At 40.8% G+C, this 27,991-nt stretch overlaps 1 long non-coding RNA gene across 1 annotated transcript; it reads right to left on the bottom strand.

The window, feature by feature from the left end:
• Nucleotides 1-98: 98 nt before the first annotated feature.
• On the bottom strand, nt 99-27,991 carry LOC113970929. The gene is made up of 3 exons (XR_003535388.1): nt 27,821-27,991; nt 14,413-14,542; nt 99-223 (listed from the first exon to the last, which is right to left on the bottom strand). It is a non-coding gene; the product is annotated as an uncharacterized LOC113970929 (long non-coding RNA).

Here is a 27,991-nt window from a genome sequence, read left to right as displayed (position 1 = left end):
CCTTTTGCAGCAGTAACGGGACCAAGCAATATTTCCTTTCTTCTCCTTTTCAGCCCATATGAAATATACTCCAGCATGATTTTTTAAATTATATTATACTTTGAAGGGAAATTACAAACCTCCCCCAGTGATACTCATTTTTCCTGCAGTTTAATTCTTCTGGGTTCTTTCAAATCTTGGCCTTCTTGCTGAGATGACCAGTCAGGATGACAAGGAAATCCATCTGTTCAGGATATAAATACACCATCAGTAGGAATTATACATAGTGTTTCAATTTATAAAGAAGACTAAATACTCTCTACATGACAGTGACCACTTGTCACCTACACTTTATCTAATGGTGTTAAAATTAAAGACTTCCTTGCTATCATGATGATTATATTTAATTGTAACAGAAAAGTTATGCAATAAGCACTTTCTGGGCACTACTTTGAAGAAATTACAGGATAGCGCAGGCTTTCTGCTCATTACTGGCATCCTGTGTAGCATTTCTCACACTTTCTCTGAAAAATGTCATTGCTGCTCTTCAGCCCTAATAGATGTTTCCCACCCTACTGTTCCTCTTCAATTTTTTAATCTACATTGGATGGAAACCTGCAAGAAACTGATAGAAAAAGCCAGAGTCTAGAGCTGTCTTGCATTCTAGCTGTGCAGAAAGTGCAGAATAAGAGTGTGTTTGATACCATCATGCCAGTGACTTTCTTACAAAATCTCTTGGCAACCTTTTTTTCCCTTTGGATACTGAGAAAAGGGAGAGTCTCACATTATTGTTCTGTTTTAAACTAATTTTTTCTGTCCCTGTGGCTTGCGCCTCAGGCTTATCAGGGTGATGACTCACCAGTAGGGGCAATGCACCCTGGCTGACATGGTTTGTAACTCCTGCAATGGCTGCAAAGGTTGCTTGGGTCATCTCAACCACTGCTGCAGTGGGTTTCCTGACACTGCATACAGCACTGTCAGGAAAAGTGTGTCAGATCCAAAGCACACACTTCCATGAGGCTGAGGGGGCTTTTTCTGCTGATATTTCTCATAGTAAGTTATGGAACAGGGTAACATACAAAAACAAAGCTGGAGTTGACCTTAAGTTTTCATGTAGTTCAGCTGACTACCCCAAGACAGATTCACCTACAACTCCAGTTTTTCTCTTTTTCAAAGATTTCTGGGGATGGATATTCAACAATGTCCTTGGGCAATCCCTGCAGAGCTTCGCTATTCTTGCCATTAAAAAAATTATCCTAATGCCTAACCTAAATCTTTCTCATTGCCATTTAAGTTCATCACAGTAGGGTTAGCCTTGCTTAGTTGAAGTCTCAACATAAACGTTAGCTATTTCCCCTGAGAAAGATTGTGTGTGAAACTTTATTGCATTTTGTAAGCCTCCCTGTGCACTCTGCATTTCTAAAGAATTTTAAAGTGTGTGTGAAAAATAAGAGAAGTTGCATTTCTGCATTTGGCAGCAAAAAGGCTCTGTAGCTTTCAATTGTAATGGACAGCATCCAACTGCAAGGTCTTATGTTACTAGTGCTTGTAATAGAGTTGTGCATCTCTTGCCATCCCTCAGTTCACTGGGGTGAATCACACATTAGAGCATCTTCTTGTATCTGTCAGGCTGGACAGTGCCAGAAGTCATCTAACTTTTGCAAAAAGGGAAACAAGGGGGTTATATCAAAACCAGGGAACTGGGAAAGCTGCCTATACACTACACACCATCCCTTGAAAAATTGTCCAGGACCAAGACCAGAACCATGGCATGTTCTTTTTTAGAGGTGTAAGATAAGAATTCCCTGGTTTTCCTAGAGTTGGTCAAACTACCTTTCAAAATTTCTCTATAAATTCTTTGCCAGAAAAGGAACTGAAAAAGCAGACTGATCAATAGGACAATAGTGCAGGTTTGCCTCCACGCAGACACAACAACTGGCTGACTGATAACTGACTGATTACTGACTGATAACTCTGTCAGCTTTAGTTAGCATGTAGGTTGACATAGCTAATGTTCATTTGGACCTGGGAGTGTAACTATGACTGCAAGGATAAAATAAGTAAGGATTATTATACACTTAATCATTTAAAAGTGGATTTTGTTTCGGTTATTATCTCATATCCAAACATGGTCCTGAAGCTGAGTGTGCATAAACTATTTTGAGATAAAATGCCAGATTCTGTCATTGGTTAAATATGGCTTATATTTGTTTCAGCAGCAGATAATGTACATAGCTGATCTAAAAACACGTTTGCATGGTACACGGAATTTTGTCTCTACTTAACAAAAGAATATTGCTGCCTAGATTTCAAAAACAGAGCAATCTACAGATAGGTATCATGCTGTGAGCTTTATTGTCTGACTGTGTCTAATGGTTGAACTGCCAAAACTAGCAGCAGGACTAGAATAAATTATGAACAGATGAAGAATTCTCTCATTCTTGTGTGATATTCCAAAGTTCCTCTGCCTATAAATAATGATCCCAGGGTTTGCAAATGAGAAGCACAAATGTTATGTGAACCAATGGTGGGAAGCTTTTACATCCCAGTTAGAATGATCTTCTCTGACAAATCAAACAACAGATACAGATACCTAATCTAAACAGGAAAGAAACCCTGTAAGCTAAATGTCGATGGTACCTATAATAAGATGCTTTATATTTCGAAAATTGTTGTGCACAAGTTCTTCTTTGTAACATTAGTGTTTTGTATCATGAATATTATGACCCTGTGACTCAAAGTCAGTGTTCTCTTTTTAGTGAAGAGGAAGAGGGTGCATTTTGCACAACAGATTGCTCAACCCAGAAGCTTATTCATGTAAGAAATACCATTTAAATGAATAGTTTTCCTCAAACAGCAGGCGGAGGCAGGCCCCTGTCCCTTGCAGCCAGGCGATATTGTACTGATGGAAGCCTATTCAACCTAAGGTCCATACTAAGACCTTAAATCTTCTTGTCCGTGAACTGCTTTATGCTGATGACGCCACCCTTTTTGCCCACACAGAAGCAGCTCTGCAGTGTTTAACATCCTGCTTTGCTGAGGTTGCTGAGCTCTTTGGGCTGGAAGTCAGCTTAAAGAAGACAGAAGTTCTCTATCAACCTGCACCTCAGGAAGTCTTCCATCATCCCCATATCAGCATTGGTGAATCAGAGCTCAAATCAGTCCAGCAGTTTAATTACCTAGGCAGCCTCATCTCCTTGGACGGTAAGATTGATGGAGAGATAGACAACAGGTTAGCAAAGGCATATAGTGCTTTTGGAAAACTCCGTAAAAGAGTCTGACAAAATAAACCCTTGAAGAAAAGTACAAAGATCAGTGTTTACAGAGCCATTGTGCTGTCTACTCTTTTTATATGGATCCGAATCATGGGTCATTTACCCCCACCACCTGTGACTCCTAAAACGCTTCCATCAACGCTGCCTCCGCACAATCCTAAACATCCACTGGTCAGATTATGTGACCAATACATCTGTTCTAGAACAAGCAGCAATCACAAGTATTGAGGTCATGTTACTGAGAACGCAGCTGCGTTGGGCAGGACATGTCTCCAGGATGAAGGACCACCACCTCCCTAACATCTTGCTTTATGATGAACTTGCCACTGGCTGCTGCAAGACAGGAGCCCCGAAGAGAAGATACAAGGACTCCCTGAAACAACATCTCAGCCGTGGCCATATTGATCATCATCACTGGTCAACTCTGGCCTCCAATCAGGAGGTCTGGAAACACACTATCTTATAACGCTGCTGCTTCTTTTGAGAACGCACGCAGGATCACTCTTGAGGAGAAAAGACAATGCAGAAAGAATCATGTCTTGCAGAATATACCACCTAAGGAATCTTTCTGCTGTGCCTTTTGCAACCAGACGTGTCTATCTGGTATTGACCTTTTTAGCCACCAACGCACTTGCAAGAAATGTGGGTATATGTAGCTTATAAACAATACTACACTAAGCATGTAGTTACTCACATCCTGCATGATGACAAGACTCCAAAGTCACATCAGGCATGGAGGGCTCTAGAAATGAGAAGACCATTAGATTTGTGCTTGGTTGAAATATAAAATTCTTGTCTTTGCCTGCTTCTGAAAATGGGCCCAGAAATCACAATTTCCTGGACTCTCTCAGTGTGGAAGGTAATTGAATCAATTTTAATAACTCTGCAATAATTTTGGGGGGTTTAAAAAGTAACTTTGTTTTTGCAAAATGAAAGCTGCCTAAAGAAGTTGTATGAAAGATCTTTTTGATATGTACCCTTAAGGGATGCATTTAACAATTACTTTTGCATTACTAGAAAATACAGAAATGTAGCAAGTCTGGTAACATTAGTAATTGATTGATAGCACAGTTTGTAAAAGGGCTTGAAGGAGAAAAAAAAAACATAAAAAAGATCAAATTAATAGGGAATGGGTATGAATTTGCAATTATTATATACCCAAACCTGAGGTTTGGGAGAGATCTGCAATACAGATTCTGTGTGAGCTCCCTGATTTCCAGTGACTACAGGATCTTAAGATCTCTCAAATCAGCATCTTTATTTCACAGCATGTACTTATGGGATATTTCAGTTCCAGCCTGGCAAAAGAAAAAAGACAGCTACAATGATCTCTGCTTTGATGTTTGCAAAGAACGTGTAGTGGTCAAGAATTTCTGAAAAGACATAAGTAAAATCACATATACTCAAGTGAAGTCTTGCCAGGCTACATTTACTATGCAGGATAAATTTGATTTGCAAAAATGTGGAATATAGATTGCTAGATTAATGAATTAAAAGAACAGACCTTGCTGTCTGTCTTTTGCTCATTTTCTCTCTCATGAGAAGAATAAATTATATTTTCTCTACTCACTGGAATAATTTAAATTTTGAAGTACAGTGCTGAATAGTTACTCATCCACTTGTGATTTTGCTGAATTTTCCTTATGAAAAAGTGAACATCAGCCTCTGCACCAAGTCATTAAAAAGAAATAAATGCCCCACTCAAACCACAACTTTTGCCACCTTTCCCTCTGTTTTAGAGAGTGGGTGCAAACTGGGATGTTGGAATGATTTTTTTCCCTATTTCTTGCCTCATTGCAATTTTTTCTTTCCACTGACTTTGGGTCCTGAATCAATTTTGCATCTATCAGTGAATATTCAGAATTTTTTCTAGAAATCTGTGGGAAGGAGGACATCTCACACAAAGGAAGAATCTGGTTAGAGGTCTTCATCCAGGGCACAGTAAAGCCTGTGAGATCCCTTCTTATAATTTCTATGGACATACAAGCGAGGCTAGAACACTTACTGCTCATCTCAGCTAACAAGTAACTATATCTTGAGAGATAACAGCAGCAGCAATCGTCCTCCAGGAAATAGGTACATGCTCAGGCATATTCGATCGTGTGAGAAAGAAGTAGGGAAACTAGCAAGAAAAGAGAAAAGACAAGAAGGTGTATGTGGTATGATATTAGAAAAAAAAAAAAAGAAAAGAGACACTTTGGGCTTTTGGGCAAGCAAAACAAGGGGTTTGGTGCTAAGGAGAAAGAAACTTCGTTGCACTATTTGATTCCAGATTTGGAGCTCCAAAGCAGATATAGTCTCAATGGAGGGAGAAGAGCAGTTCCTTCTCTCCAGCTGCAGGGAGATGGGCTACTGCAAAGAGGGCTGCAGGTTCTACTAGTTTCTGTGGTAAATCAGTGTTTTGAAGGAAACACGAATCCTTGCATTTCTGCCATTGCTGTTGTGAATAAATGGGATTGCATATAAAGAAATGTGACTTCTTTGTCAAATTATTTAATCAATCCCTTTGTCAATTGTTTCTGGTGGAAACAACCTATAAGACTGCACACCCTGGCTGATAGTCAGGGCCAGGTAACAATCCCTCTCTCTATAGATTCAGTGTGTACTCATATTTCTCCTCTAAGATGGTCTCTCTGCAAAACTCCTATTTCTGTCAGTTTAGATCAGCCTTCGAAACTTCAGAGCCAGCAGCTAACAAGCTTAACAGCACAGCCTTGTAAATCATCTGTCTTGCAAAGGCACTTATGTGGAAGAGCTGAGCATCTCTGAAAATCAGGCCATTTCATTTTACCGGCTGTATATGGGTACTGCAACTTAAAATAGGCATACAGAAATATTAGCAGTGGAATTTTCTAAAGACTGATTGCTGCTTCGTAATTGGAGTATGCTCCAAATGCTTGTTTTGTGCCAGAAAAGATATGACAGCAATCTTCAGTAAGCAAATAGACATAATGACCTTTTTGAAATGGCTCCAGCACAGGATGGGACTGACAAAGCAGTATCAGCACATGCAGGTGGGTAGTCAGAAGCGCAGGGATTTGCTACCACAGTGGGTAATTTTCATCTAAGAAGATGAACTCTAGATTTGATAAGATTATGTGGCCATCCCACAGCCCTGAAGAAGTGTTGGGAGCTGGCTTGGACAGGTCATTGGTGATTAGGGTATATGGCTGAGAGGAGGGGTCAGACAACACTAAGCATGTGCTGAGCCTGAACTGGTTGATGCTCTTTCTTCCAAAGGCTCTGCAGAAAGTCTGCATCCTTTTAAAGAGCAGCAGGCCATGCTTTGTGTACTACAGGTAAGGTATGCCAGGTAAAGCAATAGCTCTGGCAAAAGTGTACCCCTGCTGAGACATCTTTGCAATCAGTCAGTCTGCAGCTTTGCCATACATTACATAGCAACAAAAGTGATAAGGAATTGTTTAATTCTTTGGAAACAAAAATGGCTCTTAGGCTGACTGGATTATCTTTAATACCTTTGAAATTTAGCAGAGAGATTTTCTTCATCCTTTGGGAATTCAGAGGAAGGGATGAGCACAGCTAATGAACTGCTTTCAAGGAGTCTAAACTTAGCTAAAGCCTGTTCATGAATCCTTTTGATAATCAAGAATATCAGCAGAAAAATGAGGCTGAAAAGACAAAACCCTACAGCTTGACTTTACACTGTGTACAAATTAGGGAGCTGACTCACAGCTTTGGTGTGAGGCACAGAGGACAGGGCTCACATGGAAAGATGAAACTTCACATGCTGCAGCCATCCTCATCTCAACTCATTGTTAAGCTCCCTTTGCTGTCAGTGCAAAGAAATATACAGAGTGGAAGAGCAGGCATCACTTAAAGTCATCAAGGAAGAATAAGGATCTGCAGAAAATTGTGTTCTCCTCTTGTCTAGTGTAGGCGAAGGATGAGCATTTATCATCTCACAGTAAGGCTTTCTCTTTCTGGTGACTAGAAGAGACAGATGACCGATTAGATAGCAAAAACCAGGCGAAATAAATTCTATTCAAGCATTGGTGGTGTCTGTGTAAAGAGTACAGTATAACTTGTTTCTCTTCCAAGCATATAAACACTTTTAGCAATTTCGGCTACATCTGACAAAAGAGTGCCATGATGTTACAACCCGCCTGTTACAGGCAGGGTAACTGAGGTTCCTGTCAATAAATCTCTTGGGGTGAATTAGAGTGAAATGACACTAAATCACCAGTGTATGCATGAGGCAGATTTATTTTGAAACAATTTAATTGCAGCAGAAAGGAGGCATGTGGCCATTTTGGTTCTTTCCTCTAGAAGTATAAAATATAATGAAGAAAATACATAAGAAAAAGAAAGGAAGAGAAGGAAAGGGTAAGAGTAGATAGCAGGAAGAAACGATATCACCACCTGTGGATCTGACAATTAAATTTGATTTTTGCAATTTCGATGTCTGTGATCAGTGATGGTCATATTATTGATCCATTAGGGGTGAGGGCCCACGCACCAAAGAGTTTGTTGGGTGTTATATGTTCAAGTTAGTCTGGGAATGCCTAGACCCCTCTGCAGGGAGGTAATTCGTTGTGTTTGATGCAACATTACAGGGCATGTGCAGTCTTACGATGGACAGTTCCCAAAAAGAGTATTGGTTGTGCTTTGGGATCTTTGTGGTCTCCATCCCCCTCTATTGGTCTTGACTTCACTTCTGTGCTTAGACTGTATGTTGTGTGGTCACCATGGATGTGAACAAGAAAACCAGCACCATAAAGGTTCTGCTCTACCTTCTCATGGTCCCCCTTTCCAGCCACACCCTCTCCCGACTGCTGCAAAAAATTAACCCTGTCTTGACTGAAACTGGAACAGCTTGTTACAGAAAATCATTCCACTTTTTTCCCTCCAGATCTGTTATCACTTTCCCCACCACAACAGGAAATACTACAGATTTTAGATGGCACAAAATGTCTTTGCTTGCAGTTGAAATAGCTTAAGTCCAGTGTCAAGTGTACAGCTTTTCTCAGTTACCTAGAGACCGAGTGAAAAGAAATATATGCCCTTTACTGACCTTATCTGAGATAAACGAAGTAATAAGAAACTGCACATCTAATGGGAGAGGAAAAAGAATGGCCATTTCCATTTTGTGGTATCTATTTCCTTTTCCAAAGCTGACAAGGAGAGGAATTAGCCTCTTGCACTGTTCGGTACTGACTGACAGATGATGTTTGTTCTTACCTTAAATTGTTCTTAAGACAATAATATCAACTTTAATTTATGCAGTTTACATATTCTTGGCGCTTGATATTTTAGTTGTTTATCCAACTGACAAGAATATCCAAAATTTAGCGGACGACACCAGCTGAGTGCTGCAGTTGACACACCTGAAGGATGGGATGCCATCCAGAGGGACCTGGAGAAGTTTGAGAAGTGGGTCCTTGGGAATCTCATGAGATTTAACAAAACCAAGTACAGGGTGCTGCACCTGGGCTGAGGCAACCACCAGTATCAATACAGGCTGGGGGATAAACAGATCAATAGCAGCTTTGCTGAGGAGGACTTGGGGATGCTGATGGATGAGAGGGTGGACATGACCAGACAATGTGCACTTACAGCCTAGAAAGCCAAATGTGTCCTGGACTGCATCGAAAGCAGCGTGGTCAGCAGGTCAAGGGGGAGATTCTGCCCCTCTGCTCTGCTCTGGTGAGACCTCACCTGGAGTGCTGCATCCAGCTCTGGAGTCCCCAGCACAAGAAGGGCATCAACCTGCTGGAGTGAGTCCTGAGGAGGCCACCAATTTGACTAGAAGGATGGAGCACCTCTCCTATGCAGAAAGGCTGGGGGAATTGGGGTTGTTCAGCCTGGAGAAGAAAAGGCTTTGGAGTGACCTAACTGTGACCTTCCAGTATCTGAAGGGAGCCTACAAGAAAGATGGAGAGAGACTATTTACAAGGGCATGTTGTGATAGGACAAGGGAGTATGGCTTCAAACTCAAAGAGGAAAGGTTTAGATTAGATATTAGGAAGAAATTATTTACAACAAGAGTGGTAAGACACTGGAACAGGATTCCCAGAGAGGCTGTGGACTCCCCATCCCTGGAGGTGTTCAAGGCCAGGTTGGATGGAGCTCTGAGCAATCCAGTCTAGTGAAAGGTGTCCCTGCCCATGGTAGTGGGCTTGAAACTATATGACCTTTACATTTCCTTCCAACACAAAGCATTCTATGATTCTAAATATACTAAATATATAAATGAAGTTGAAATATCACATTCCACAATAATTTTATTTATAAGTCTGTTTACACAATGCGGAAATAGGCTTAACTAGATATGTGTCATGTAGCAAGAAAAAATGCTTTCTGACAAGTTGCTGATGGCTGTTTTAATGTGGTGGGGTGTAACAGCTAGTTAGAAACATATAGTATAGAGACTTTAACTCAAAGATCACACTGTGTACATACTGAAAATTCAAGAGAGTTTGACAATCTGTAGTTTAATTTTAATGTCCAAAATGTCCCAAACAATTAATAACTTGGGAATGGACCCCTTTAAAATATACATGATGAAGGTATTATGTGAAAAGTTTTATTTCCCTTCTTTGATTCACTCTCCCATCTTCTCCAAGTAAACCTTTGAGTAATAGGCCAATATATGTGTATTACCAGTCTCTAGCAGTAGCCTTGGAGGCTATGAGGATGTCAAGGTTGTTCATAGGGAGAGACAATATTTTCTATCTAACTGAGTGATTTAATGAGAAAACTAGGTTGGCTTTCAGCAGAATAGAACATATTTGACTAGTCAGGTACATTATTTTTTGTCTGGTTTTTTTCCAGCATTTCCCTACCTTGAATTCCCTGTGTTCTGTTGATTCTTGTTCTAGTACAGTCATCACAAACAAAGGTTTGTTTTCAACTTTTGCCTTTGCCTCAAAGATATTTACTGGAAGAAGTAACCACAGGAAGGTTACTATGGATGGGGCATTATGTGTTAACACAACCTTTGTGCTGCAAACGATATCTTAAAAAAGAAAATTAAATACATTCTCATTTAAGAACGTAAATACAATGTTCCAAACAAAATACTGGCTGTCCTGATGTCAGTTTTGGCATTTGCCACAGTACTGTTAGGATTTCATCTTTTGTCTGGACGACTTGTTTGGGTAGTTACCAGTCAGTAAAGACCAGGATCATGCTCATGTCACGGCAGTTGCACCTATTAGCCATTTACGCACACAGCTCTGTGAGTTTCTGAAGCATATATGACTACAGCTCCAGTTTTGAAGTACTAACCCTGTAGTTAATTACACATGGCAAGTCATATAACTGTTGTACAAGTAAATATAATACCTGAAGATGTGCCCTAGCAAGTTCTAATCTGTACTGATTCCCTTGATCTCCCTTTGATTATAACTGTATATTAATGTATAAAGGATAAATGTGACCCGCAGACCTACAGCTTGAATTTTGAGTACAATGATTTGGGATATATAATGTTGATTTAGGATTGCTAATTAAAATATGAATTAATTAGGTTTTCTTCTGGAAGAGATGAGAATCCTGGATTATTGATAGGGTGTTTTGCTTTCTATGAAACACTCCTCACATTTCTGCATGAAATTTCATTCTTGCCCATCCATCCTGTGTCTTGGTATTTTTAGCTGAAGAACAGGAAAAACAAAGTACCTAAATGTCTGAAGAAAATGGCAAGCAAACATCTTATCTCCAAGCTATAAGTCTGTTATCCGTTGTAAGGAGTCTTTCATCAATTCTTGAGCAAGTAGTACTTTAAAAGGAATTCTGGAAATAAGAAATAGGTTGATTGATGGACTGTGCAGACCATCTTCATTATGGGGAATGACTAGAAGTCCCGGAACTGAATGTATTTATTTCTTGAACTATATACCATGTTAATTCGTGCTGGAGAATAAAAAGTTTCCTTTACAGTACTTAAAGGTAACTCAAATATTTTGCTATGTTGCTCTAGATAGTAGTCATAGACTCACAGAATCACAGAATGGCCTGAGTTGGAAGGGACCTTAAAGATCATGCAATTCCAATGCCCCTGCTATCGGCAGTGACACATTCTACTAGATGAGGTTGCACAGAACCTCATCCAACCCTGAACACCTCCAAGGATGGGGAGTCCACATTGTCTCTGGGCATCCTGTTCCAATGCCTGATCACTCTTACCACAAATAATTTCTTCCTAATATCAAATCTAAACCTTCCCTCCTTCAGCTTAAGGCCATTAAGGTAATTTCTGAAACTGTGTCTATCTGCAGAAATTTTCCCAATGATTTCAAAAACAGGATTTTCAAATAAAAATCTCAACCTATAGCAAAAACAGACAGACACTCAATTAGATAATCCAGAGGGTACACATAAAGTTACTTATGCAGATGTGTTAATTCAGCAAACTTCAGTATGTGACTTAATCTTACATGGTTACTATATAAGAAAATGAAAGTGATGGTCTGAAATTTATCTTACTAGCACAAGTGAGGATACCTGTAAAAATGTGATATGGACTAGCAAGTAGAGTGCAAGCCACCCGTGGATTTTGGACTTCAAATATTTTCATCCTCAGTGTCTCTAATGGCTGTATTACTGTCATCCCCTGGAATATAGCTTAGGGGCAGCCTGCTTATGTGTACTCTTCACTGTTCTATACAGCCACTCTTTCATGAGGTTTAGGTTAAAACTTAAAGTTATTGACAGCTCTGCTTGGCTGAACATGTCCTTATTTTCCATGGAAGAGAAACAGAGGAATCAGAACCTGCTCCATGTTAGCTGAGAGCACACTCCAGTTCCACATACATATTTCAGAAAAGTGAACTCCTTGAAAATCATATGTTTGTACTCAAACTTCAACATTTTTGCTTATTTTAATGTGTGAAGCAAAATACTCCCTAAACATTTCAAAAGAAAGAAAAAAATCCTCTTTCTAAGGTTGGGCTGTGGACACATTTTTCATTTGTGAATTTGTGCACTGGACATTACATAGGGAATTTGTCTTGGTTTAAAATTTCAAACACCATGTGCTCCCTGAAACTGGTAACCAAAGATAAAGCAAAGAGAGCTCAAAAAAAAATTTGAACAGAAGCACTCGCAGAAGCAAAATGAGAGGCAGGTTGGTTTCTAAATGCTTAAGGAAAGAAGACAAATTACTTACATTTATGGTTTCTAAAAAAAGTGGTTTATCTGCTTCTTCCACTTATGTATTGTGGAAACAGATTACAAAGCAAAGCAAAAGCCATAAAAGCTGTTTGTGACCAGAATTTATTACCCATTACTAACAGTTTGCACTTGTGTGTCAAGAGGAGAACTCTTCAGAGAGAATAATAATAAATTCTGACATTTTACAGTTTTGGGGGTGACAGGGTTTGGAGATCTCTGCTTGATTATTTTTTTTTCTGTTATGGTTCTTCTGAATATGCAACTTTTTAAAAATAGATATTGATTTCCGTTTAACACTGGGCCAGCAACACAGTTATAAAAGGGCACTGTCATTTATGCTATGGTCATATCCATAAGCAAAGTTTTGTACAGTGCAGAGTGGCAGCCCGTATGTCTTTCTCCTCACTCATTGGTGGGTCTAGCTCTGGTATTGGTTTGTGCAGGGTTGATGAGTTTGTCTCTGGGCTTCTGGCTGAAATTGCCCCAAGATGTCCCCAAGTACCCACAAGCAAAGCATATTAGATGTGGTAGTGATGCAGTGTGCAGAATTTCCATCTGTCAGTGGGAAGCTTGGCTGGTGGATTTGGCCACCCATGGATGAGGAACAGTGATTTCCTTCCAAGACAGATTCAGCACTTTGCACATGTTAAAGTATAACTAAATGGCACATCAAAAATTTTCATAGTCCTTGTGGGATAAGGCAGTTTTGGGGGATATGTCTCTATGGTGATGAAAATCCTGGTTCTATGTAGGTTCTTCTTTAGGTAGTTTTGTAGATCTTGACCATAATTTTTTTATAACCCTTTTATAACAGTCACACGGCTTAAGATGAAACAAAGGTTTACGTAGAAGTATGTGGTTGGGAGCCACTGGGACAATCTCTTTTCATATCTTAAAATCTAAATGTAACCCATTTGAGTGGAAACACAAATGGATCGCTCAAAAGTGACATTTAAGGAGGACCCATATTTGAAATGACAGTGAGCTGTCACTGCAAAAAGATCAACAGATATCCAAAATAGGTATTATAAAAGCAAGAATTGATGTTACAGTTCTTTTGTGATGGGTGAAAAGGAGAAATCAGTTGGTGTGTTATGTGATGTAGCAGTTGGATTAAATATGGAAGGACACTTTCTGTGTTTACATCTAGGTGATATAATGTTCATGTGGAAACCCAAAGTAAAAATCTTTCCCCCAAAAAATGAGATTCATAAATTACTCACTGAAAGCATAGATTTGCTTTCAATGCATCAGAGGCAGGAAAATCTAAAGACAGTCCTGAAGAATTAAAGCATTAAACCAGGCAAGTCCCTCAAATATGCAACATATCCATGTGCTAGTTTAAAATTTCACTCTTTAAAGCATAGATATGAAACCTTCTTCTGAAGTTAGTGGAGTTATTCTTAGTTATAGTGATGGAAGAGAAAGCACAATATAACTCACTGTTCGGGGAAAAAAAACAAACCCAAACTCAAAATTTGTTATGACTGAAGCAGATAAACTGTTTATTATTTTATCTAAGTAATATCTTGACATCTCACTGTTATTTGAAAATTGCACCAAAACTTGCTGTTTCTTGACTCTGTGATAGCACCTGCAGGGATGACATATGCAGTGAATGAGACATCTGGTCGGGAACAAAGCTTTTTTTTTTAGTCCAGAATAACAGTCACTTGTTCTTCAGCCACAAACAGCAGACAGAGGTAGGGATCAAAGCCAGGTGAATGTTTCACAGTGTACATCAAAAGTGATTCTAATAAGAGCTTACAGGGCATGAGATTTAATTATCTCTCCAGAATCCAGGGCATTTGTCTGCTGCTTGTTTTTGCAGAGGCCTCACTGTGGTTAACAAGGTTTGTTTTACTAGCTGAAGATCATGTGTCAGACCACCTCGTGAAGCTATGTGGGGAGAATATCAGCATAAAACCTCTTTTTTAATTTGTCCAGTTGCCCACATGGAGAGACTGTGGGGCCAGGTTGGAAATACGCCTTCTGACAGGGATAGATCAAATGTGGTACCCACCTGGTTCCTGTGCATCCCTGTGATGCTCCTCTTTCGCTGGCATTTTGGCCAGCCTGGCCACCTGGGTCAGTTACGCTGGACTGCAGAGCAGGAGGGGTGCCACAGTGTCAGGGCAACTTTAGCCTTGTCTCTGTGAAATGAGGATGAGGAAATCAACAAAAGCAAATGCAGGGTTCTGCACCTGGGGAAGAATAACCTCATGCACCAGTACAGGCTGGGGGCTGACTTGCCAGAGAGCAGCTCTGTGGAGAAGGACCTGAGGGCCAGCAGTGTGCCCTTGTAGCCAAGAAGGACAAAGGTATCCTGGGGTGCATTAGGAAGAGCATTGCCAGCAGGTCGAGGGAGGTGATCCTGCCCCTCTACTTAGCCCTAGTGAGGCCACATCTGGAGTGCTGTGTCCTGTTCTGGGCTTCCCAGTACAAGAGAGGCATGGAGTTTCTGGAGCAAGTCCAGAGGAGGGCAACAAACATGATTAGTGGACTAGAGCATCTGTGTTATGACAAAAGACTGAGGGAGCTGGGCCTATTCAGCCTTAAGAAGAAAAGACTGAGAGAGGATCTTATCAATGTATATAAGCATCTGAAGGGATGGTGTGACGAGGATGGAGCCAGGATAGTCAGTTCTTGATATTCTAGCCCTTGGCATCCTTTGCAAGGGCACAATATGAATAAAGTGGTATGTGGCAACGTCAGTTTTTAATGCTGAGCCTGTCAGGTATTTCCCCCTAAAATCTGTAAGAGTGACAGGGTTTGAGAGTAAAAATTTTAAATGGGTTCTGTAGTTGACATAGTTTTAAATGCTTTGCAAATTAGAAACAATTGGCAACCTGCTGGAAAAAATGTCATTGCTGACTTTTGTGAACTGTGTAATTTCTGATAATACAAGCAAGAAAAACTATTTTGTATCTCAGAGGACTATTCCTGAAAATAAAAGAGCTCCCCTCACTTTTCTTCCAGTGTGGCAACATGAAAGAAACTGTGCAGTGGAGGTGGGTGTATGACAGGGAAGAAACCACACTTATTGCCCTACTAGTTACTTGCTATGAAAAAATATGCACTTGAAGAAGGAGTTAGATGTCTCATTGAGGCTTGAATTTGAGTTCTGTTAGGGTTTGGCTTCTGGTTTCATATGGCTTGTTAGAAAAGTAGTGAAAATTTAATTAAGTTTTAGGCACTGACCCTTGGGAAGGTCACTTCAGGTCCCACTAGGATAGATGACAGAAATACCTTTGCAGTCTTCAGTGCAGTATGTACATAATGGCCATATTGATCAACATAACTGGTCTACTCTGGCCTCCAATCAGGAGACCTGGAGACACACCATCTATAACGCTGCTGCTTCCTTTGAGAAAGCACGCAGGATCACTCTTGAGGAGAAAAGACAATGCAGAAAGAATCGAGTCTTGCAGAATACACCATCTGAGTCTTTCTGCTGTGCCTTTTGCAACCAGACGTGTCTATCTGGTATTGGCCTTTTTAGCCACCAGCATGCTCGTGACAAACGTGGGTAGAGCCCTTCCCAAATCTTCGTTCGCGAAGCCAAGCCATGATGACATAATGGGATTAATATATCTGGGAGTATCAAACCTCCTGTGTGTGCACTGATTCTGCAGTTAGTAAGTTAGACATCCTGAGCAGCTTACAGCAGAAACATAGATCATCTCTGAAATCCACATACTAAAATCAACCCCCACGCACTTCCAATTTGGAATGGCTGCTGAAGAGTAACCTTCCTCTCCAGTAAGCACCTCCATGTTTTTGGATGCTAGGCAAACCAGAAGTCCTGAACAACAGAAGGAAATCCTCCTGTTTTGCCCAGGTGACTGTTCTGAGTTGGAGAAGTGAGTGTAGCAAAAGAAAACCTCTTGGAAAGAATCTATGGAGGAAAGAGTCAGGAGGTGTCCAAAGGGATACCATGAGAGGCTGCCTGCAGATCTTAAGAGGAAGAAATTCTGTGGAAGAGGCTTTTTTTTTCATGTTATTTCAAGCTGGTCCTGATAATTGCTTGAACAAATTTACTTGGACAGTCGGTCATTTTCAGGGATGGCAAATCCTTTGCTTTCAAAGAGCTCAGTAGGTATATTGGCCTGCTGCAGGGACAGCATATGCACAGCTGAGCAGGAGATAACAGCATTTTTGCTTGAATTTCCACTACAAACCACAGCAGGTTTTCAGCACAGATACTTCACTGATCTGCAAATATACTATGGTTTATTATTAAATCTGACTTGTCTCTTAAATTCTCCAGGTACTTCTTACAAGATTGCCTCTAACATCACCTGAGACACCCATTAAAGGTAATTGAGACCTGCCTAGAATATGTGTCTTTAGTAAGACCAAAAGAAAAATGATGTAAAGAACAGGAAGTCCTTCAAACAGATTAGCATCAGTAGTGTGTCTTTCTATCTCAGGTCAGTGATGTTTATGTCATGTTATTTATGTTCAAATTTTACAGGATTTTATGAGAGAGTGAAAGGTCCTCTCCAGACAATCATATGACATTTTTCATTAGTCTTATTTTCAACCTGGAGATATGGCTTTTGATCCCTCATGTTCTTCTGTTGTCACCTGCTGTTGGAGGTGGAGTGGCTGTAAGAAAACAAAACTTCTTGTTACGATGCCCATACAGAATGAATTTAGTAACTGTTTTTACCTTTAGAGTTCTTCTAAATATAGGTAGTTCTCAAAGCAGCCCTGAGAAGTATTTTTCTCAAGGTATCAGTTGTAGAAGACAGCTGTCAATACATATTTTAGACTTGTTAGGTGCAAATAATCTGCTAAGTTACTAATCAGCAGTTTAACACCGACTGAAACATTTCCTCCTCATTTCCTGTGTATCCCAGGTACCAGAAAATGAGAGTTCCTAAGGCTATAACGTGAGTCACAGAGAAGCCAGTTTGGAAACAGTAAATCAAGTCTCATAACGGGCCTGTTGAAGTGTGATGACAGCTACTGCTGGATGACGTTAAATGTGTGAAAAGTGCTGCAGGAGAGGGCTGGAGAAACAAAGGGAAAACATGTTAAAATTTGCACAACCAAGTCAGGTAAGGACTGGAGAAAAATGTAGTGCAGAGGAAAAGGGTTGCAATCATTTCAGGTAAGAGGTAGGTAATTTCTGCAGTCATATTTCTCTATGTTGATAAATGACTTGAAACTGAAGGCAGAATCTCTATCAGGTGAACTGGTAAAAGGGAACAGGAGCAAACAGCTGCCAAAAAAACTGTACTCAGCCCAGGTGTGTCCCTACTGCCTCTCCTATGGTCACTCTCCCCTCATCCAGCTTCCCTGTAAAAAGACACAGCTTTAGAAAGACACTCCTGTGTCCACAGAAACAAAGTACCGCGCATAGCAAGAATAAATCTTTCTGAAAAGTGGAAATAGTCTTAAACTGCAAAAGGCCTTTGCAGGATAATAAAGGAATTTGGGCAGAAATTAAAGTGCCCATGAATATTTTGAGAACAAAGTCTAAACAAATCCTGAAATGAAACTGATTTTTTAAGTATAAGAATGTAAATGAAAATGAAACTTTAAACATTTTGTAGAATATTTGTCCAAAGTACAACATCTTGCTGCTTTACAAACAGTAGCAATAGTAGTGTAAAATGTGTGTGACACACTTACTAGTTTGCAATAAACAGAAAAAAGAGTTTAATGTTTTTAGGCATAGCCCCAATGTCTTTTGAGAAGTTTCTTTAAAAATAAAAGAACACAGACATAAAAATAGGAGATTATTATGGAAATTTGGATCTCATGTTTTATTGTTTTTTTTTAAAGCACAAACTAGTTTAAATTATTTTTATTTATTTCATGGTTTGTGAGTTTTTGGGTACTCATTTTTGAGCCTTCCTCCACAGCAGAAATGTCTGACAAAGCTAATATTTGTTATTTCAATGCGCTGAGATTTTCATATAATTATTTGAGGATAAGCTTATTAAGCATACCATTAAATGTTATGATATAGCTCATGTTATCAGATAACACTATTTCCTTCACAAAACTTGCCAGGGAGCAATTGCATGCTTCAGCAAGTCGAGTGAAGTGGCTTTACATGAGAGGGTCTTAACTAGCCAAGAGTAAACTTAGGTAAAAAATTACCTGGTTTCCCATGCTTTCACAGCAGCAACACAGTAATATCTCAACAGGAAAGGCAAACCCATTGACTAGATGATGGCCTTATTTACAGAGTGCAGCCTTGTGACTTAGAGAAAGAGGTTTGGTAACAGCATTTTTTTTTTCCAAGGAGGTAAATTGACAAACTTAATTGTCGTGACTGTTTGATTTTAGCAAAGGCTATTCCCTTGCATACTGGTGTAGCAGCTCAGTAATTGAGATAAAAATCTGTAGCTTGTTCACTTCCTATCAGTCCAGCCCTGCTATGAGAGAAAACAGGCTGGAAACTCTTAAGGAACTGGGGATTACTTTCATGAGGAGCCTGGCACAGGGTTTAAAGTCTAGCAGACCCTGATGACTGCTTGTTCAATCCTGCATTTACTTATAGAGAGCTTAATTGAGTTGACACAAGAATATTCCATTTGCAGTGCAAACAAACAAATTAAAAAAGGCTTAGTTAGACATTCTTAGTGGTGTCAGATTAAACCCTGATCCTAGCAAAATGCAGATGTTATCCTTCTGCTTTTTGTGTTTGATAGGCAGCCTGTTTACTGAACAGAATGCCTTGTCTTATGCTTGGCAACAAAAAGCTACACTGTTCTTGCAGCAGAATTCAGTATTATAGAAACGAGGAGAACAATTTTAACTCTGCGCTCCAATACTGTTAACATCCGTCTTGTTCTGCATCCAGTGCTTTCCTCAGAACTACTGGAGATATCTTAGTGGTAAGGTTTGGAGACTTGGCAGGGAGCCAGCTTAGTCAAATGGTCTTATAGCAAAGCTTTAAAAATTTTAGACCCTTAAAGTAAAGAAAAGAAGAAGTTTTTAATAAACATTCAATTTTAAGACCATGATCAAATAGCCATTTTAATCAGTAATAATTCACAAAATTTAAACTCTGTTTGTATATTTTCTAACAGATTATTCATCAGCATTACTACTGTGGATTATATCATGAAAACAGAAACATCTCACCTGAGACAGTTTTACAGATTTTACTTTGTAGCTTTAATATGGAGACATTTTTCTAATGTACTTAACTAACAAATATTACTGTTGTGAACCCTGCTTATTCTATGGGTGTGAATTGATTGAGAGAGAGATGAAGAATGTATTTTATAATTTTTTTCCAAAATAATACCCTCCAGAGGGGTATTTGCCCTCACCAGATGACTCGGTCTTTGTCAGAATGGGTACAGTTTGTCTAACCTGCATCTGAGCAGTTAGGCTGTCAGGTAAAGCCCCAGAGGAGCTGCATGATGCTTTGCAGAGCCCAGCCCCAGTGCACAGAGGTCACCGCGTCCATGTATCTTCGGAGGACCAAACCTTTCAGTATAAATCTAGCCTTATTGTCCTCCCTGCCTTTTAATTCTGTTTCGTTTGTGGCTGATTTGTTCCTCTGCATATTCCTCTGCACCTGCCAGGCTTCCGTTTTGCAAGGTCATTTTACCCACAGAAAGTGACGTTTCTGCTGTTTTTCCTAAGGGACTTTAAAAAAAAAAAAAAGCATCAGTACACTACATTCAGACTGCTGTCCGGATTTATGACCATGGATACTTGTTTTGACACTGTCATTTCTGAGTGAGACTGTTATCAATCTGTAGGAGGGGGAAAACAGTGCTTGCTATCTTACATTGCTGTCAGCTCACTACTTCACATATCAGTGTTATGACTGCAGTTCAGTTTATATTAGTGAAGCCCTGGTAAAATGTTAAGCACTCTGGTAGTGCTGAAGATTAATATTATTTTGCTCTGCAGTGTACACAGCTATTTCAATAGGACAAGACAGTCCAAACAGGTCTTGACAGTGCCTTGGATAGGAAAACACCAAGCTACCCCTTGTTGCATTTGTTTCTGCAAGCAAAGGGCTGAGTCTGGCTGAAGGTTATTCTTCTTTCTGTGTGTATTTCTCTTAAATACCTTGAGTCACAGGAAAAAAGGGAAAGAAGCCATCTTTATTCACACTTCTTTACAACACTGATACCTCTCCATGTTCACAGTAAGTGCAGAAAAACTGTTCTTGCTTTGATTTCTTTTGATCTTGGACTGGCACCTGCTGGTGCAGGAAACTGGAGACATTGTGAATGAATGATGGCTCAGCAGCAGTCAGCTACAGTGAGGTTAGAGATCGTGGGCTTGATGGGCGAAGGTAGATCCTTACTCCCATTGCGCTTTCTTCAATCCCATTCTTAATCCCTGTAATGTCTGATTTGAGAATTAACAGGTGAGAAAGATGAATAGCAGTTTCAAGATTACTTTTTTTCCCTTCTAGAAAGCCTTGTGCAAGTGCACAGCAATCAGCATTTCAAAAAGTGCCTGTATTTCTTCCATTGAGAAGTTGCAGGGAAGCTTACACCTGGAATGCCCCATCTCATCTCAAATGGGGCTGTGCACTGCATGCTTCCCCTAAACTGCAGCTCCCCAAACAAGCTGTGGGCACTTAGCCTGATTAGTGGTCTTTGAAATACAATCTAATGTAATACAGTCAGAAAGGAAGAAAGTAATTTGGAAAATAACAGAGAGAAGGAGAACAGTACTTTTAAAACACTTTACTGCTACATTTGCATCTGTTTGGCCATATTAATCAAGTTTAATAGCCAAAGACAGAAACAATGTAGATTTTCTCAACAGTTTTAGAGTAAATCACAATGCATTGAGGAATTTTTTCAGTTTGATTGCTTTCTTGAAAAAGTTACAAAAAACAGCTTACCCCATCCTCGCTCCCCTAACAGCCTTTTTTTTTTTCTGCCCACTACAAGACATGGGTAGGCAGTGCAACTCATGGTACCTGAGTGCCGTGGTGGGGCTGGAAATTTGTCCAGACTGCCAAGGCCCAGTTCCGTGAGCAGTCACTGGAGACAAGCAATTAGGGCATCTACTCTAAGATTTATTTCATTTGTCCTGACTAAAGCATCTAGAATTCGGCACATATTTAAGGAATTTTCAAAGCTGTGGTATATACACTGCTAACCTATGGTGGATTTACCTTTCAGCAATCTTCTTCCCTGCTTTGGCTAAGCCCAAAGCCAATGCTGAGTCATGATGTGGGTATTTCTTTGAGATGGATTGTCTGAGTTTCCCCTAGCAACTTGACATTTTTAATTGCGTAGCATGGTATAGATTTACTAGACTGAGCACAATACATTAAGTCAATAAGTGTATTACATTTTTAATCTGAAGCTTCAGAAATCCATGTATTTATGTAGGTGTGTTTCCTGCACATGCTTTGAAGCCCAGGACATGTATAGCTTAAGGGAATTGTACAACCTTCTTTATTTTATACAGGCAGCCTTGTGAATGAATGGAACTTACACTTTTTGTACACTCCTACAATAATCTTCCTGTGATTGGAAATTGTTTGTTTTTTCAAGTACAGGTGAGCGTTAAATATTTCGGACTGTCTACTTCATGGCTCAACTCTGAAGAGGAGACTTCTGACAACGGAGACACTGCCATGCGTTTAAACCTGCAGAAGAGACACTTGCATCAACTCTCCCTTAGGAGTCATTGACAATTTGTGATATGAAGTGAATATGAAGTCAAGTAAATGTATTCTCTCCCCAAGGAAAAGAATGATCTGTATTTTATTCCCTTGATTATTAGATGGAAAAAAAATTAGTGTTTTACCATTCTGGTAGCTAATGTGGGGCTCAGGTGCATGGGATGGAGAAGCTGCCATCTCCAGCATCATTGCCAAGACAGATGTTACTGCCCTCATAAACATTTCAGCTCAGCACAGTCTCTTTGACCTTCATCAGTCAAAGCAAGCTAGCTTAGCAAGGCCCAGTCTGTATTTGGACCCTTCAGACCCACCCTGGCTCACTTCAGTTGGGCTGAACAGGAGTTGAGAGGGCAGTGTCCTACACAGGTAGTCCCAGGAGAGAGCCCGCTGCAGCAATGATGTGTGCCAATGGATGTGTGTGCGTGGAGCCTCCCAAGCCAGAGCACAGCTGGCAGGCAGACTTTGCCTAGGAGGAGGATTGGGTGTATCATTTGTTCAGCACTTTGAGAAATTAGCAAGTAAAAGCATCTGGGAGATCTCAGTCTAGCAAAGCATTCAAATACCTGTTAAAATTTAATTGAATCAATAGCTTGTTGACTTTGGTGGGACTAACCTTGTGCCTCAATTTAAGGCTGTGTTTAGGTGCTTGGCTGGATTCAGGTTTGAAATATTAGTTGTCGCCAAGTTTTGTGTGTTCTAATACAAGTAACATTAGTGTGGAGAAAACTGAAGGTGATACCACTCCTAACATGAATGCTACTAAACTCGTTTTGGAAGAAATAGGTAATTGCTTGTTCGAGTTGGAAATCTAACCACCAGTTTTGCATGAAAACATGTTTTGCAGTTTCCTCTCCTTGCTCACTCTGCCGTAACTGTATTTCATTTGCCTTGCCCACTTCCAAGTCCCTTCTATTTGTTTTTCTTCCTTGTTTCACTGTTCTGGGAACTGGAGTTAAAGGAAAGCAAAGGCCCTTTGAATCTGCAGCAGGCTGGATTAACTGGGATGAGTAGCTCTCCCTCCTCTCCCCTGCTCTGATGTTTGCAGCTGAGTGGTACCATCAACCAGCCCTTGTTCCTTGCTCTGCCCCATGTGTTTTCTCTTTCTGTTGTTTTGTTTTGTTTTTTTTTAACCTGTCACTCTCATTAATTCCACATGCACCAGTGAACAGCAGTCACTGATGCTTGATCTACTACACAAGAAAAGCTCTTACACAGGCTGCAACCTGAGCTTCTGCAAACACAGTTAAAAACTCCTGCTGGTCAAGGTGCACCTCTGCTCACATTTCCTTTTGTCAGAGGGCTGCAGGGGACCGTGCTGGGCAGATTATTTACTCTCCTCTGCATGCAGCATACAGCAACATTTCATATTGGAGAGAAATAAACATGAGATAAATAAACTTCAGTAAAAAATACTTGTTCTTTGCAGAATATACTAAGATCATTAGGGGATCACACACTGTTTGTTTACTCAAATGAGCAAGCAGGAGCCAAGTTGTGGAAGCTTGTCTGCACCAAAACTCTCCCTGTTCATTTTCAACCCTTTTTGGCAGCATAGCTGGGAATCCAACATAGGTAAAAATAAGAGTGCTGGGATAAGCTCCCCCAAAAGATATCACAGGGTATGGTGGGAAGGCAGCATAGTTGATGTGGCTTGCTTACTGCCTGGTGGTTTTACAAGGGCTTTGAAAAGCAATCTGACCCTCAGTAGAGGCTGGCACTGATTGTTACTTCTCTATCCAAAGCAGGAAGGTAAGAAAGACTAAACACCATGAAAAGACCAAAAGTAGTGGAGGAAAACCACATGTATGTACGCAGGCAGAACATGACAAGGCTGTCAGGCCCGTTTCCTTCAGGGTTTCTTCACTGGCAAGATGAAGTCACTTTTGCAATGTGCTATGTCTCATGTAGAGGCTTGGGGAAACACTGCTACTCTTTCCCCAGTGACTGCAGAAGAAGGCAGTGAAGGTTTGTCTCAGCCTCTGATGTGAGGCATGAGTCCAAGCCTCAGCCTCTTTTGTTGATGCCCTCTATATTTAGTGAAGAAACAAAAATGTCCTTGAAATGCATGGACATGACAGGCACTTGTTTGCACTGGGCCTCCCCACGGAATTCTCATCCAGTATGCATCCTTCTGCATTGCACAAGTTTGGGGAAAATTATAGAGCTCCCTCTTGCATTGTAACCATGTTATGTAAAGCATCTGAACACACTACCCTCTGAGATGACGTGCCAGCTACAAGAATCTCATTCAGATATTTCAGATATGATAATGACCAATTTAAAGTACTAATTAAAATAGGATGAGTTTCATATGTCCCTCAGCTTTAGAAAAGAAAAATCACAGGCCAAATATAAATTTCATAAATGTTTGATAGACCCTCTGAAGGAAGGAATTTGGCAGAGGGTATTGAGGCCAGGCCATTTTGAGCAATGAAAGAACCTAAAGCAAGACTTTGAAGTCTGACCTTCAGACTCTATATTAATACACTGGATGAGAAAGGTAATAAATACCACAAAATGGGACAGAACATATCTAATTAAGCATTTTTAGCCATGCTTTGGCATTCTCTTCAATCATATTTCTTTCCAGAAGTATTTTCAAACTTATCATCACATTTTTCTTTGACGTTAGTTCTGAAAAAACTGCTTTCTTTTCCTCTCTGTAAAGCAGCACATAATTAGTTATTTTATAGTCACATCCACTTCAGTGGTGTCATTTCCATTACAGCAGTGAAAAGGCCTGAGAGAGCTGTGACTGTGTCATTTCACTGAAAACTATGGGCCAAGCACGTTCTTCTGAGCTTTATGTTAAAATCAATGGATGAGCTGATAGGATAGATGCTGCCATGCAAACTGGAATGCCGATTTCTTCCACTCCATGTGGACAGACTAAAAAGTGTGCTTTCTTACTCATTCTGTTATTCTAGAATGACAAAATAGATGAGTTTTGGAGGTCTCCGGTCTGACCCCCCCAATTCTTTACACCTAAGTTGGTTGTTTATGCACAATTTTAAGTGGAGCAGAGGGCAGGGTCACATCCTTTGATCTGCTGGCCACTTTTAATGCAGCTTAGGAGGTTCTTGACCTTATTTGCTACAGTTACTCACTGGTCATTCTCAGGTCATTCATTGTCCACCAGGGTCCCCTACTGTCCTTCTCTGCAGATCTGCTTCTCAGCTGGTTGGCTCCCAGAGGCTATTGGTGCATGGGGCTTTTCCTGCCCAAGTGAAAGATTTTGTACTTTCCCTTAGTGAACTGCATAAGACTCCTGCCAGCCCCTTTCTTCAGCCTGGTCTGGTCATGTCTCTCAGAATGGCCACATGACTCTCTGGTGTATCAGCCACTCATTCCAACCTTATATCATCTGCAGTCTTGCTGAGCCTTCCCTCTGTCCCAACACCTAGGTCATTAATGATGTTATGAGATGCAGTGTGAAAAGCCCTGCTAAAGTCAAGATAAATATCCACCGTTCCCCAGTTTCATTGTAGAATGCTATCAGGTCAAGCATTTTTTCCCCTTTGCAAATCCTGGCTGACTACTCCCAGCTACTTTCTGGTCCTTCTTGTGTTTAGAAAGGTTTTTCGGGATTATATGCTCCGTCACCTTCCCTGTGATTGAGATGAGACTGCCTGGGCTGAAGTTCTCCATATCCTCTCTCACCCTCCTCGAAGACAGTGGCACTTGCTCTCTACCAGTCCTCATGAACCTTAGCCAGTTGCCATGACTTTTGAAAGATAATGGGAAGTAGCCTTCCAGTGACATTGGTCAGCTCCCTCAGTACCGATGGGTGCATCCAACTTGTGTTCACCCAATGTGTTTACAGGTTCCCTAAGTGATCCTCCTCCTCCAGCAAGGCAGTCTTTTTTGTTCCAGTCTTTTCCACTGGTCTCAGGGCCCTGGGATTGATGAAGGACAAGACCAGTGAAGATCAAACTGAAGAAGGCATTCAGTCTCTCTGCCCATTGACTACCTTGTCCTTTGTCACGAGGTCCCCTGCCCCATCCAGCAGCAGGCACCCATTTTTCCCAGTCTTCCTTCTGTTGCTGATATACCTGTCAAAGAACTTGTTGCCCAGCATGTTCCACACCAGATTTAACTCTAGTTGGGCTCTACCTTTCCTAAGCTTATCCCTGCATGTTCAGGCAGGGTACCTGTATTTCTCCTGGGTTACCTGTCCCAGCTTCTACCTCCTGTTTGCTCCCTTTTTATGTTTGAGTTTAGAAAGGAGTGGCAGTCGTGCAGCCACCTTACCTGTTTATGAGGATGGACCATCCTTGGGCTCAGAAAAGATGACCTTTAAAAAGAAAACTTTCAAGTCCTTCGAGGACTGTATCCCATACAAATCTTCTAAATAACTCTCTGAACAGCCCAAACTCTGCTCTCTTGGAGACCAGGGTTGTGATCCTGCTTTTTGCCTTTCTCCCTCCTCTCAGAATCCTGAACTCCACCAGCTCATGGTTTCTGAAGTCAACTGTCCCTTGATCTTCACACTCCTTTGCAGTTTTTTCTCTTTGTATGCCTGAGGTCCACCAGAACACGTCTCCTCATTGATTCTTGTCTCTGAACTGCATAGTCCTCAATGGTTGAAGACAGTTGGGTCTCTGCTGGCAAAGCCGAGGAATGGATGATGTGGCATGGCTTATAGGAACTGGTCACAGATAGGAAGGCATGGCAGATGCAGGGTGGATTCCTCTACATTCCTCATTCCCTGCATCAGCTCTTGGTTCAAGAATCCAGAACAGCTGTGTAAAATGATCTTGCATAGTTTGTGAGCAGGATGAAACCTTTCCCCGAAAAGCACCCCCAGCAAGGCTGTTCTGGCAGTGTCCCCATGCCCCAGGTGCTTGTTTCACAAACTGTTTCCATGTAGCAGGAACTTGCAAGGCTGAGAAAGGGCGAGACAAAGCCATCTGCTTGAGTAGCTTTAGCTACAGGAGCAGACAAACCTGATAACCCAGGAGCTTTACAGTGGTTGTGTCAGCAACCATGAGAAATCGCATCTGAAGTTCTGGAGGCTTCCATTTGTGGGATCAACTCGGTCATTTCATGTAGATCTATGTGTGAGCACTGGATGAGCACCTGCTGGAGAAAAAGTGGAAGGCTGCTGAACTGTAAGATGCAAAAGGCCACACTCCACAAATAGTCATGCTGGGTTCTGGGACTGGCTGAGCAACAGGATGCAGATTTGCATCTGGTTCACTGCCCAGTCCAGAGCATATGCATGATGCTCTGTGACTAAGAACTCTCTGAGGACATGGGAGAGGCTTTCCAAACTGAATGCTGTAAGAAGTGGACAATGAATGGTCCATTACAAGTATGACCAACACTATATGGGTATCTATCACAAAAGTTACCATGCTTCCATCACAGTTCAAGATAGAATACGCCATGTTAAAAACTGTTAACAGTAGTACTTCTGCCTGGTCTTGACACTCATTCCTTTTTCCTGTTTCCACTTCTTCCAAGAAACTTTTCCCAACTGTCAACCAGTTTTTTACTTTTTTATCTTCTCTTCATACTTGATTTCCTCATCTTATGCTATAACAGCAGAATAGGCATACTTTTCAGACTTTGCCTAATATTGCTTTTCATTGAAAACACCTGCCTATGTGGAAATTAATTCCTGACTGCATACAGTTTGCCTAACCCACGTTTCTGAACTGTACATAAGCATCCGATGCTTGGTGAAGCAATCCTGCTGAAATGTGGGCTTCATTTGGGAACTAGTTCTCACTAGTTTTTCACACCTCATTGAAGCACTCAGTCACCGCCACACATGCCCTGCTGAATCACTTACCCTCTGAGGCATGTCTTCTGTGCTCTGGCTCTGCAGCCTGATGTGTCACTGGAGCGGTAGTGGAAGATGGTCTTTCCTGTCCTCAGGCTTTGAGTTGTGTGAAGGAAAAAGCTTTTATTCCTTGCTGAGCTGGGTGACATGTGTTTCTTGCAGACTCACAGATACATCATA

Source organism: Neopelma chrysocephalum, unplaced genomic scaffold (assembly GCF_003984885.1).
Source record: "Neopelma chrysocephalum unplaced genomic scaffold, ASM398488v2 Primary Assembly neopelma1_80b, whole genome shotgun sequence".
NCBI lineage: Eukaryota > Metazoa > Chordata > Aves > Passeriformes > Pipridae > Neopelma > Neopelma chrysocephalum.
The sequence above is the reverse complement of the archived record's forward strand: the minus strand, read 5'-3'. Positions and strand labels throughout refer to the sequence as shown.